This window comes from Acinonyx jubatus, chromosome E4, assembly GCF_027475565.1.
Source record: "Acinonyx jubatus isolate Ajub_Pintada_27869175 chromosome E4, VMU_Ajub_asm_v1.0, whole genome shotgun sequence".
NCBI classification, from domain to species: domain Eukaryota; kingdom Metazoa; phylum Chordata; class Mammalia; order Carnivora; family Felidae; genus Acinonyx; species Acinonyx jubatus.
In genome coordinates, this window is record NC_069395.1 from 3,081,466 (window position 1) to 3,092,144 (window position 10,679).

A 10,679-nucleotide genomic window follows, 5' to 3' on the forward strand; every position below is an offset into this window, starting at 1 on the left:
TGACAGATAGGCAGGGTCTCCAGAGCAGCTCAGCGCCTCCACGGCCCCCTCCCCACCACAGCACCCCACCCCTACCCCCCACCGCCATGGGCGCCCACGAAGGGCTCCTACGGCCTGGGTCCGGGCCAGGGATATGGGGTCAGCGGGGCGTGGGAAGGTGCTCGGGCTCTGCCTCCTGAACCCCACTCGCTTACTCGCTCTGGATTTTGGTCTGCTCAAGCTGGCGTCTTCACATCTGGCTCACTCCTCCTGGGGTCTCGGGGTCGGGGTCCCTTGGTCCCGAGCCTCAGCCTCGTTCAGCCCCACTTCCTAGGGCAGAAGGCTCTGGGCAGCTGGCTTGGAGACAAGAGGAAGGAAGCACCCGTAATTAGCCTGAGAGCTCGGGCCGGCACCCCCACCTTGACTTGGTCCCCAGGTCGAACTGTAACCATCCAGCCGGAGGGGTGGGGCAGGAACAAGCTGAGATCCGTCAGGAAGTGGCGCTGCCTTAGGGACGGTGACTCTTAGGACCGAGGTGGCCGCCGGCCAGAGCTGGGGCTTGGGTTTGCCCGGCGCCCAGCACGGGCATTGGCGTCGGCAGGGGGGTCAGGCCTGAGCGCGCTACACTTAAGGGTGGGGGTCGAGGTGTGGTTTGCGTGCTCCTTTATGCGATCGGCATCTGTCAATCACTTCCGCCGAGCAGGCGCTGAGGGAGTTTGCGGTGCTGGCCGCCTTGAAGCTCGGCTCAGTTGGGACTCGGGGTTGAATGACCGTTAGGATTAGGTTCCGGTGGGAATTCGCATTGGCGTGGAGGTGGGCTGGGGGTCACGTGTGGGGTTGCCGTGGAAATGGGAACACAGGCTGGCATGAGGCTTCTCCTGCCCCCCCCCCCCCCCAGGGCTCTGCTCCTTGACCGCCCCTCCCCTGGCGTCCCTGGGCTCGGCTCTGCCCCCCTGACTTCCTGGAATCCGTTTAGTGACAGCAGCCATCTGCTGGTCCTCCCGGTATCAGCCCTGCTCCTTCCCTCTTCCTCCTCAGTCCGCCCTCCCTGCATCCCTGCCACAGCTGAGCCATCCCGCAGCTCAGTACTGGAGCCTCCGACCCTTGCGCCCCGCTTCCCCGTCTCCCTGTCCTGGGCAGGACAGGTGAGCCGTCTCCCACCCACCCTGCCCCGCACTTCTGCACCTCTGCCCCAGGCTCGCTCCCATCTTCTGTGTCCTGCACCTTCCTGTCTCCCATGTAGCCAGGGCTCTAAGTGACATGACCGTATCTCTCCTTCCCTCCTCCTTTGGTCCATTTCCCAAGGCCCACCCGTCTGCCCTTCCTCCGCTGACTGCCTTCAGAGAACCTTCTGCCCCGTCCCTCCAACTCACCTCACCACCTCTCGCTCCCCTCATCAGTCCCGTGGGACAGATGCCTCATAGGACACCTGTCCCTTCCAGCGGCCCAGCTAGGAGCTGGTGATTTTGTTGAGAAAAGTCATTTCCGCGGGAGACGAGGTGTCGGAGATGCTGGAGTCAGGGCGCTGAGTAGAAAGTATCTCCCCCTCCCTGTTTCATTCCTGGGTGAAGCAGTGAGGCCCCAGGTCATCCCTCCCCTCCCCCGACTAGCCCCATGCTGAGACATCAGGGGGGGGCTGGATGAAGTGCCAGGATCTCAGAAGAGGCTTGGGAAGGAAGGTCTAGAATGATCCGAGCAATCTGAGTACAGCAGACCGTATTCACCGCCACCTTCCATTTCGGAGAACCTGCAAACACACCTGCTGAGGGCCGGGTTTCCAGAGGCTTCTCTGTTCCCCACTGTCCTCCCTGCCCCCCTCCTCTTCCTTTCCCTGGCTCTCGGAGCCCCCCTGTGCTCCTGTGAGGACCTCCTCCCACCCCACCGCATCCATCCTTGGGAGGACGGTGAGCTTGATTGACTCTGATAACCAGGGGAGGCGTAAGCTGCTCTTTGGAATGCACGGCGCCCCGTCCCCCTCGCAGGGAGATAATCGAGGGGGAATATTGGCTCATCCGGGAAATGAGGTGCTAAATCTGTTGTGAGATCCGTGTCACAAGCAATCAAAGGGAAGTTCTCTCCATCGAGGGCTGGGCAGCGAAATGAGCAATCATTAGGTTGTTGCAGAGACTGGGGACAGCGGAGGTGGAAGAAGGAAACCCCCCCCCCCCGCCATTCCCCTGGTGGGGGGCACACAGGACCTCAAATAGCGAAGGAGAGAATCAGATGCAGGGAGGGTAGGAAGGAAGAGGCAGGCTGCCTTCTCCAACGTTCCCCCGCACCCGGACGTCTGACCCTCTTTGCCACAGACCCCCAAGCCCCTCTTCATGCCACCTTAGTGAGCACCTCCGTCAGCCACCTGCTCCTGGCTTCTCTGGTGTCTGGGTGGCCCCGAGGCTGACACGGAACACGGGGTGAGGGGACAAGTGAGCAGGGCTGGGCGTCCCCAGATCAGTGAAGATATCGGTGAACAGAAGAGTTGAAAAGGGCGCGTGCGGGAAGCTGATGGGGGCTCAGACCAGAGTGGCTGGCTTGGGTGGCACCGGGAGGCCTGCCTGGAGGAGGGGGATCTGAAGGTTGCGAGGCCGTGGCAGGGTGACTGGCACGTACACGGGTGAGTTGCTCTTCCCCTTCTGTTCACCACCGGCCCCCGTCAGAGCTGCCCTGGCTTTTGTGAGCGTCCGGATCCCAGGAAGAGTCGTCAGCGTGCACAGGCTTGATGAGAAGGTGTCTCCATGGACCCTGGTCGTGCGTCCGCCGCCGATGTCCTGCAGACCCCCGGCCGTGGTTCGCGGAGTGGTTTCCACGTCCCCGGGCCTCCCCTGTTCTTGGGGGGTTGTGATCCAGCTGAAAGGAAACTGAGGCAGGCAGGACGGGAAGGATGAGCAGACAGAGCCCGCCCTTGCAGCCCCACCGTCATCAACCCCGCAGGCCCACCCCTGGGTGCCCCCCGCCCCGCAGGGTGGAGTGCAGCCACGTGGGGACCCGCGCCCACGTCGCTGGTTACAGAGCCCGCGCCTCGGGCTCCCTGGGCTCCTGCAGCAGATTAACGTTCCACACCCCTTGCACGCGCAGGATGAACCGAGTCAGATGGATCGATTCGGCAGCCGGTTGGAGCTGCTTTTCTTTATGGAGGATTGATCCAGATGACCCCAACTCGGGGCCTCCAGAAGTGCCTCTGTGGGAAATCTTTTTAATGGAGATTAATTGGAAAAGCCTAGAGTGTCCTAGCTATGGTGGCTACGTCTCAACACTCATGTACGGATGCCCAGTAACAAGCTCACGAGTGGCGTGAACGCAAACAAGGACACACGCATGCCCCCCCCCCCACACACACACACACGCACACACACTCACCAAGTAGCCGCCTTTCTGCTTCCCACTCGCCCGGCGGGGCCCACACGTTGCAGCCCTCCCTGCCCCTTGGATCAGCCACCTGGCCTCCACTTTGGTCTTTCTGAATCTACACCTCTGTCTTGGTCTGTGTCCAGTGTCTCTCAACAGCACAGAAGTTTCTGGAAGGTGGAGACTGAGGAATATGCCCACAGGGGGAAAGGGTTTATTTTTAATTTTACTTTTTATTTATTTATTTTGTTCTGAGAGAGAGAGAGTGAGTGTGTGTGTGTGTGTGTGAGTGGGAGGGGGGCAGAAGGAGAGGGAGAGAGGGAGAGAGAGAGGGAGAGAGAGAGAGAGAGAGAGACAGAGAGAGAGAGAGAGAGAGAGAGAGAATCCCAAGCAGGCTCCATTGCCAGTACATAGCCCAACGTGGGGCTTGATCCCACGACCCCGGGATCACGACCTGAGCCGAAATCAAGAGTTGGATGCTCAGCCGACTGAGCCACGCAGGCGCCCCCACAGCGTTTAATTTTTAAAGAGCTATGACCTTAGTTCCAATTTCTTTCTGCGCCTGGTTTCCAGTGACTTCCAACTGCTCACTGGTCCTTTATGTCTCCATGTCTTGGCTCATGCTGTTCCCTTTGTCTGGAATGCCCTCCTCCCGCTCTCTGGCTGTTGAAATCCTGCTTGTCGTCAGGCCTCAATGCACTTTTCGTCAGTAAGTGTGTATTTATTGAATATCTACTGTGTGCCAAGCAAGGCCTCCAGTGTGCAGCCTGTACGAGTGGAGGAGGCCAGAACTAGCAAAGGCCAGCAAGATCCGGGTCTCAGGCCACGGGAAGACCAGTATGGAAGTCAGACGTTCGAAAAATGCAGCGTTTTCACTCATCTAAGGTACTTTCTCCTCCGTTGCTCCTACACCATGGCACTCATCGTGCTGTGTCGCCCGGATCGTTGGCTGTGTCTCCTAGACTGAGCTCTGGGAGGCGGGACCAGCCCAGCGCCCAGACAGTGTTTGCTCTGCATTCGGCACCAACAGCGTATTTATCGCATGAGTGGATAAATATTGAAGGGAGCTGACTTTCTCTGGGTTCAGTTGCTTTATCCATAAATTAATTCAAATAGTCCAACAGCAAGCATTTGTTGAGCACCTACTGTGCGCAAAGCACTGTTGCCCTCGTCGCTTTGGAAAATGCACCTGTATGATTACATCTGTTGTCTCAAAGAGTTTACGAGTCTTGTGGAAAAGGAGCCCTAATGAAACACGGTATTGCTACAGACCAAGCCGCGGGTCTAAATTGACACGATTCTATGCTTGGGCCCCATCGCTGACGTGTTGAGTTTCATGATTAATTGCCCGGAGACAAAAGCTTTCCTTATATCTCTGCCTTCTGTCCTAGCCCGGTTTTTGACCTGTTCTTTTTCTCTGCCCCTGGGCTCTGTTCAGAATTTCTTCCTTTAAACTTTGGTCCCGCAAACCATTTCAGTCCACCTTGATCGAACTGTTACAGACTGATTATTTGATAGGCGCGTGTCTAAGTAAGAAGAAGAGTATAGGAGGTGTGTAAATAGCATCATAAGGCACCAGAACTGAAAGAAAGAGACCTTAAATATGACCCCGAGCCCTCTGGCGCATTGTGGACAGGCGACCGTCCACCCTTATCTGAACACCTCTAGGGCTGGGGGGTGTGCTGCCTTGTGCTACTGGAAAGTTCTTATATGGGTCAAAACCAGCCTGGTCCCTTCGGGGCCACGGTCACGGATGTCTGGCGTGGAGGCTTGTAATGGAGGCCAAGTGATGGAGTCTGGGGATGCCCCGGTGCCGTGGGCTTGCAGTGTGTCTGCAAAGTCGGCCTTTCTCAGAGACACTGCTGGGGAGTCGGTGCTGGGCTAGAGCCCCCCACCCCCACCCCCGTGCCTCCCTGTGTGAGTTGCTCACCTGGCTCATAAAGTCTGTTAGCTCCATCTGGAAGGTCTAGAGAAATCTTTGAGGTCATCTGTGACGAAGGGTTCCCGGCCCCAGAAGGAGATAAAGTCTAACACCTAGATCTCCTGGGCTTTTTCTTTTTCTTTTTTTTAATTTTGAGGGGAGGGGGGCAGGGGGCAGGAGGGGGTGCAGAAATACAATAAAGCTCATTCAACTCAGAAACGGACAGGTGTCCTTAAGAGCCACGCTTGGCAGGAGAAGACCCGAGTCTCCTGACTCTTTTTTTTTTTTTTTTGGAGAAAGAGAGAGAGACAGAGCGCGAGCAGGGGAGGGGCAGAGAGAGAGGGAGACACAGACTCCGAAGCAGGCTCCAGGCTCCGAGCCGTCAGCCCAGAGCCCGACACGGGGCTCGAACCCACCAACCTCAGCATCATGACCTGAGCTGAAGTCAGATGCTTAACCCACTCAACCACCCCGGCACCCTCCCCCCTGCCCCCAAGGCTCTTGGTTTCTGGGTGAAGGCGGGAGAACGCATCCTTACTCCTGCCCGCCTCCGTCTTCTGGATTCCTGAGTTGATGCTATTCATTCTGGAGACCATTCCTAAAGGTGCCAGGAAACCAATCCCGAGAAGGTCTGGGAAGCAGCCTGCATTTCTTCCTGGCCTTGCAGCCTGCGGCAGGGGAGACTCAGGGGTCCCATTCTGGCCGCTGCCAGACCGTACACGGAAGCCACATCCCTAACGGGATAACTGAGAAAAGGTTTCCTTGAGCTGAGATCTCGCCGGAGGCCCCGGGAGGAGGGAGTGGGGCTGGGCCCCGGGCCGGGCAGGCGGGTAGCAGGTGAGGCTGGTGCATGGACCCCTCTGGAAGGCCTCCCCCAGGATGCCTGTGGAGGGACCCGGCCAGATGGGCCATCTGCTCTGTGGGGCGGGGGGGGGGGGGGGGGAGACCAGGCCTGGAGTTTCCTCAGACGCTGCCCCACCTCACTCTTTCCTCCTGGCCCTGCCTGGCTAATCCTTTCTGAAATCCCTCCCATTTCTCAAGGATTTCACTCCTTTCCCTTGACCTAAATGCTCATGGCCTGGCCAGAAGGTGGCCTCAGATCCCTGCCCCCCGCCTGCACCGCCCCGGGCCTCCTTCTCTCTGTCCCGCTTTGTCCATCTTCCCGGCCTTCTTTTCTGTAGCCTCCCTCTCGCTGTCCCTTCCCCTCCCTCCTTTTGGAGAAGGAGGGTTTCCGGGTAAGGACTCGTCCTCTCCTCTCTTGCCGCCTGTGCGGGATGGGCAGGGCTTGGGCGGCCTGCCGACGGGGCGTCCGCGGTGGGGGGGCAGGCCTGCCCCGAATACGTCTCTCCTTTACCGACCCTCAGTTTCTTCGCATAAAGGTGTTGCGTTAGTGATGAAGGCCCTGTGCCGCTCTGACCTTCAGACTCTCTTTCTAAGTGAGTTTTCTTGTTTCCCTTTCCTGTCTTGTTTCCTTCTCTTTCAGCACCTCAGCCAAGGGCACCTCAGCTCCTTCCTTCCTTCCTTCTTCCTTCCCTTCCCTTCCTCTTTCTCTGCTCCTTTTCCCTGCCGCTCTGCGGGCGTGGGGACGGCTGGGGGGCAGCAGGTACAGGGTCGGGCGGCGGCAGAGGGCCCGCTTCCTTTGCCGCCCCTCCCCGCCCCCCACACCATTCCCAGCACCTGGCCCCGTCTCCCGGGCCTCTGGCTTTGTGACAGTCCTGGCCCCGGCCGCCCCCCTCCTCCCCTCTGTGTCCCCTGTCCGCACTAAGTCCTTGCCAGCCACCTGCCTCCTCTCCCGCGCCGCCCTGCCCTTCCCACGGAAGCCAGATTGAAATTCGGTTTTTCAGCAAAACTGTCCACCATTCCTGCCACTTCCCTTCCTGCTCCCGCTGTCATACCTGCTACGGCCAACCCCACTTGGGCTCACGGTGCCCTTGTCCTTCCCAGAAAACATTCTCAGGGTCCCCTGCCAGGGCACATTTGCATAGAGTTGTCAGACCAGGTCTGGCCCGGGTGTCATTGGGCTGGCAGGGCGGAGGGGGCTGGAGGTCCAAATGGGAGCCACGGTGGGGGGGGGGGGGGTGCATGTGTCTAGCTGCACCTGCCAGTGTCTTTTAGTTCGGGAGCTCAAAGTCCTTGTGAGTGGGCCTGGGCTGACAGGTCGCCTCCGAGACCGGGACTGCCCGCCCTCTGCCCCCCCTTCTCCCATCCTGAGCCTAGCACAGGGGATGTGGGGAGGACTGGTGGGGAGTGCCTTGCAGGGGAAGCAAAGAGTGGCCTTCCTTCCTTCCTGTGCTGGGGCCCCATCTGGGTCTTCTGCACCACGGTCCTAGTGTCACAAAGCGGCAGACTGCCCTCTACACCCTGTGGGGAGGCTGCCAGACTGGCCCGGCTGCAGGTGTACCGGCCCTCTCCCTCACAGTCCAAGAGGGACGGGCACAGAGCTGAGTCCTTGGAGCGTCAGCAAGGCCTGGCTGAGGCCCCGGGACAGCAGACGACGCTGCAGAATTTAGAACATCACAGCGGGAAGGCCCTTGGGGTCCAAGCGTTCAGCTCCCTCTCTTTATAGTTTAAGGAAGCGGAGACCCAGACAAGTGAAGTGAGCTCCCCAAAGTCACCCCGTTGGGTGGGGGCAGCGCCGGGACCAGACAAGCCCACATCTCCTGACTTCCGGCCCACAGCGTGTCTGTCCCTCCCTGGCAGGGGCTGGGCTAGGTGCCCTTGTCTCTTTCAAGTTTCTGTCCTGCTTCTCCGTGACTAATCCACTGGCCCAGACCAATAAGCCCATGCTCCCCATCACTGGGAGTACCAGCCGGGGCCCTGGGGCCAGCCTCTGCAGCCGGCCTCTGTGGTCTGCTCAAATGCAAGGAAACCAGGCCAGATTGTGGCCACTTGTAAAATCCCATCTGGTCCCTGGAAAGATTCCCCTTCGGCTGTCCCTACCATACCCCGGCCTTGGAGATGGCATCAGGCTGGCTTGGCCAGGCAGACTGGGGGGAGGGAGGAGAGACGGGTTCTTCTGCCTGTGACTTGGCGTGGGGGTGGGAGGGTGGGAGGGTGGGGGAGGTTGGTGGGGAGGTTGAGTCAAGGCACCGAGGCCCCTGCTGCCCAGGGTGACTTTTTCAGGTCAGACCGTGAAACGAAGGCTGGCAGACAGCAGGGTGGGGGCGCTGATAGTCTGAATGTTTGCAGACTTGTCTGGGGGCTCACCCGGAGGTCCGCTCTCAGCCACACTTGAAGTTACCTGCTGGGAGCCTCCTGACCCCTGGTTCATCACCTGTCAGGGCCTCTCGAAAAAGCCACGTCACATCTGGACGTTTCTGATTGTGGGCTGGACTCTGTGTCCTCCAAATCGGCAGAGCCACGGCCCTCGTGCCCCGGCAGGGGGGAGCTCCTGGCCCCAGGGTCCCGAGCCCCCTTCTATCTGCATCCGCGCGTGTCTCTGCTCCCCGCGTCCTCGCTCTCTCCGCCCCATCCGGCACCCCTCCCGCCCTCCCCCTCTCCCTCCCTCCCTTCGGCTGCCTTCTCTCCTCTATCAAAGGTGCAAATCTGCCTTTCTCCTCTCCTTTCCCCTTGGCTGGCCCGGCCCCGGAGAATCATGATCCTCTTTTCTCCGTGAGATGAGAAGAGCCAACGGGAGGGCCCCCCCCCACCCCCCCCCGCCGGCTGTTGTATTTTTCATGGAGCAGGAAGGGAACGGCTGGGGTTGGGGAGAGGGTCTGGGGGGACGGTGGGCGAGCGGAGATGTGAGAGCAGGCAGCGGGGCCAGCGGGGCTGGAGGAGGAGTGCAGTGTGGAGAGATTTAGTTCCATCTGAAAGCTGTCCGTGCGAATCAAAGGCTTCCCTTTGAACCAGCAGCAATCTGGAGTGCAGAGCTCGGGGACGGCTCCGCCCAGGGGGCTCATTACTGCATGTTTGATAAATCCGGGGAGACAGGGCCCGGCCTCCGCCAGCCCCTCTCCTGCAGCCCAGCTTCCTCGGCCTCTCGTGTGCGTGGCCCCACTCCCTCTCTGGTTCCTGGCTGGCCCGGCAGGCAGGGCTCTGGGAACACGTGTGCCGAGGCACGGGCGCGGACAGGGGCCCGTGGGGTGCAGAAGCATGTGCCTGCATGCAGTTGTGTGAGAGGGCTGTGTATGCACCGTGAACATGTGTGCAAGACGGTGTGTGTGTACCGTGAGCATGTGTGCAAGACAGGCTGCGTGTGCACTGTGAACACGTGAGATGTGTGTGTGCGTGCCAGCAAACGCGTGTGTGAGGCGGGTGTGTTTGCACCAGCGAACACATGTGTGAGAGGGCTGTGTGTGCACTGTGAACATGTGTGCAAGATGGGTGTGTGTTCACCGTGAACATGTGTGCAAGCACCAGCGAACACGTGTGCAAGAGGGCTGTGTGTGCACTGTGAAGACGTGTGTGAGACGGGTGTGTGCACACCAGTGAACATGTGTGTGAGCGGGCTGTGTGTGCACCGTGAACCTGTGTGCAAGGTGGGTGGGTGTGTGCACCATGAACATGTGTGCAAGATGGGTGTGTATGCACCGTGAACATGTGTGCAAGACGGGTGTGTGTGCACCAGTGAACACGTGTGCGAGAGGGCTGTGTGTGTACCATAAACATGTGTGCAAGATGGGTGTGTGTGTGCACCATAAACATGTGTGCGAGACGGGTGTGTGTGCACCAGCGAATGTGTGTGCGAGAGGGCTGTGTGTGCACCGTGAACACGTGTGCAAGACGGGTGTGTGTGCACCGGCAAACACGTGTGCGAGAGGGCTGTGTGTGCACCAGCAAACACGTGTGCAAGATGGGTGTGTGCACCGGCGAACACGTGTGCGAGAGGGCTGTGTGTGCACCGGCAAACACGTGTGCGAGAGGGCTGTGTGTGCACTGGCGAACACGTGTGCAAGATGGGTGTGTGTGCACCGGCGAACACGTGTGCGAGAGGGCTGTGTGTGCACTGTGAACACGTGTGTGAGACGGGTGTGTGTGTACCAGCGACTGTGTGTGTGAGGCGGGTGTGTGTGCACCAGCAAACACGTGTGCACACGTGCTCCGCACGGGACACACGTGCCCACAAGGAGCACGTGGTATGTGTCTGAGAATCTGTACGCTAGAGGTCACTTCCTAGCTCTGAGTGAGAAATGGGATTCGACCTCTGTCCTCACCAGGCCCAACCGGAACGGGAGGGGACTCCGGGGCAGGTGGCCTCTCCTGGCATAACCACCTCTGGGGAAGGCGGTGTCGCCTGGGAACGTGAGGGCTGAGGAGGGGTGGGGGAGGAGAGGGTCTCCCAGGGGGCGGCATCAGGGGGGAGGTGCAGAGGCACCAGGGCCCCCTTGCACGATGGCCTGTCTGTGCCGGGAGGTCCCAGCGGTGGTGAGAGTAGGGAAGACAGCAGTGGCCGGGTGGGCATGGTGACAGTCCAGGAGCCAGGTGTCCTGGCCCT

General features: G+C 59.8%; 1 protein-coding gene and 1 long non-coding RNA gene across 6 annotated transcripts in view; one reads left to right on the forward strand and one right to left on the reverse strand.

Moving 5' to 3' along the window:
* KIRREL1 (kirre like nephrin family adhesion molecule 1) overlaps positions 1-10,679 on the forward strand; it is a 99,074-nt gene that overhangs the window by 64,227 nt on the left and 24,168 nt on the right. The window lies entirely within an intron of this gene.
* On the reverse strand, positions 3,671-6,166 carry LOC128313118 (uncharacterized). Its single transcript, XR_008293362.1, has 3 exons — positions 5,781-6,166; positions 5,252-5,381; positions 3,671-4,847 (listed from the first exon to the last, which is right to left on the reverse strand). It is a non-coding gene; the product is annotated as an uncharacterized LOC128313118 (long non-coding RNA).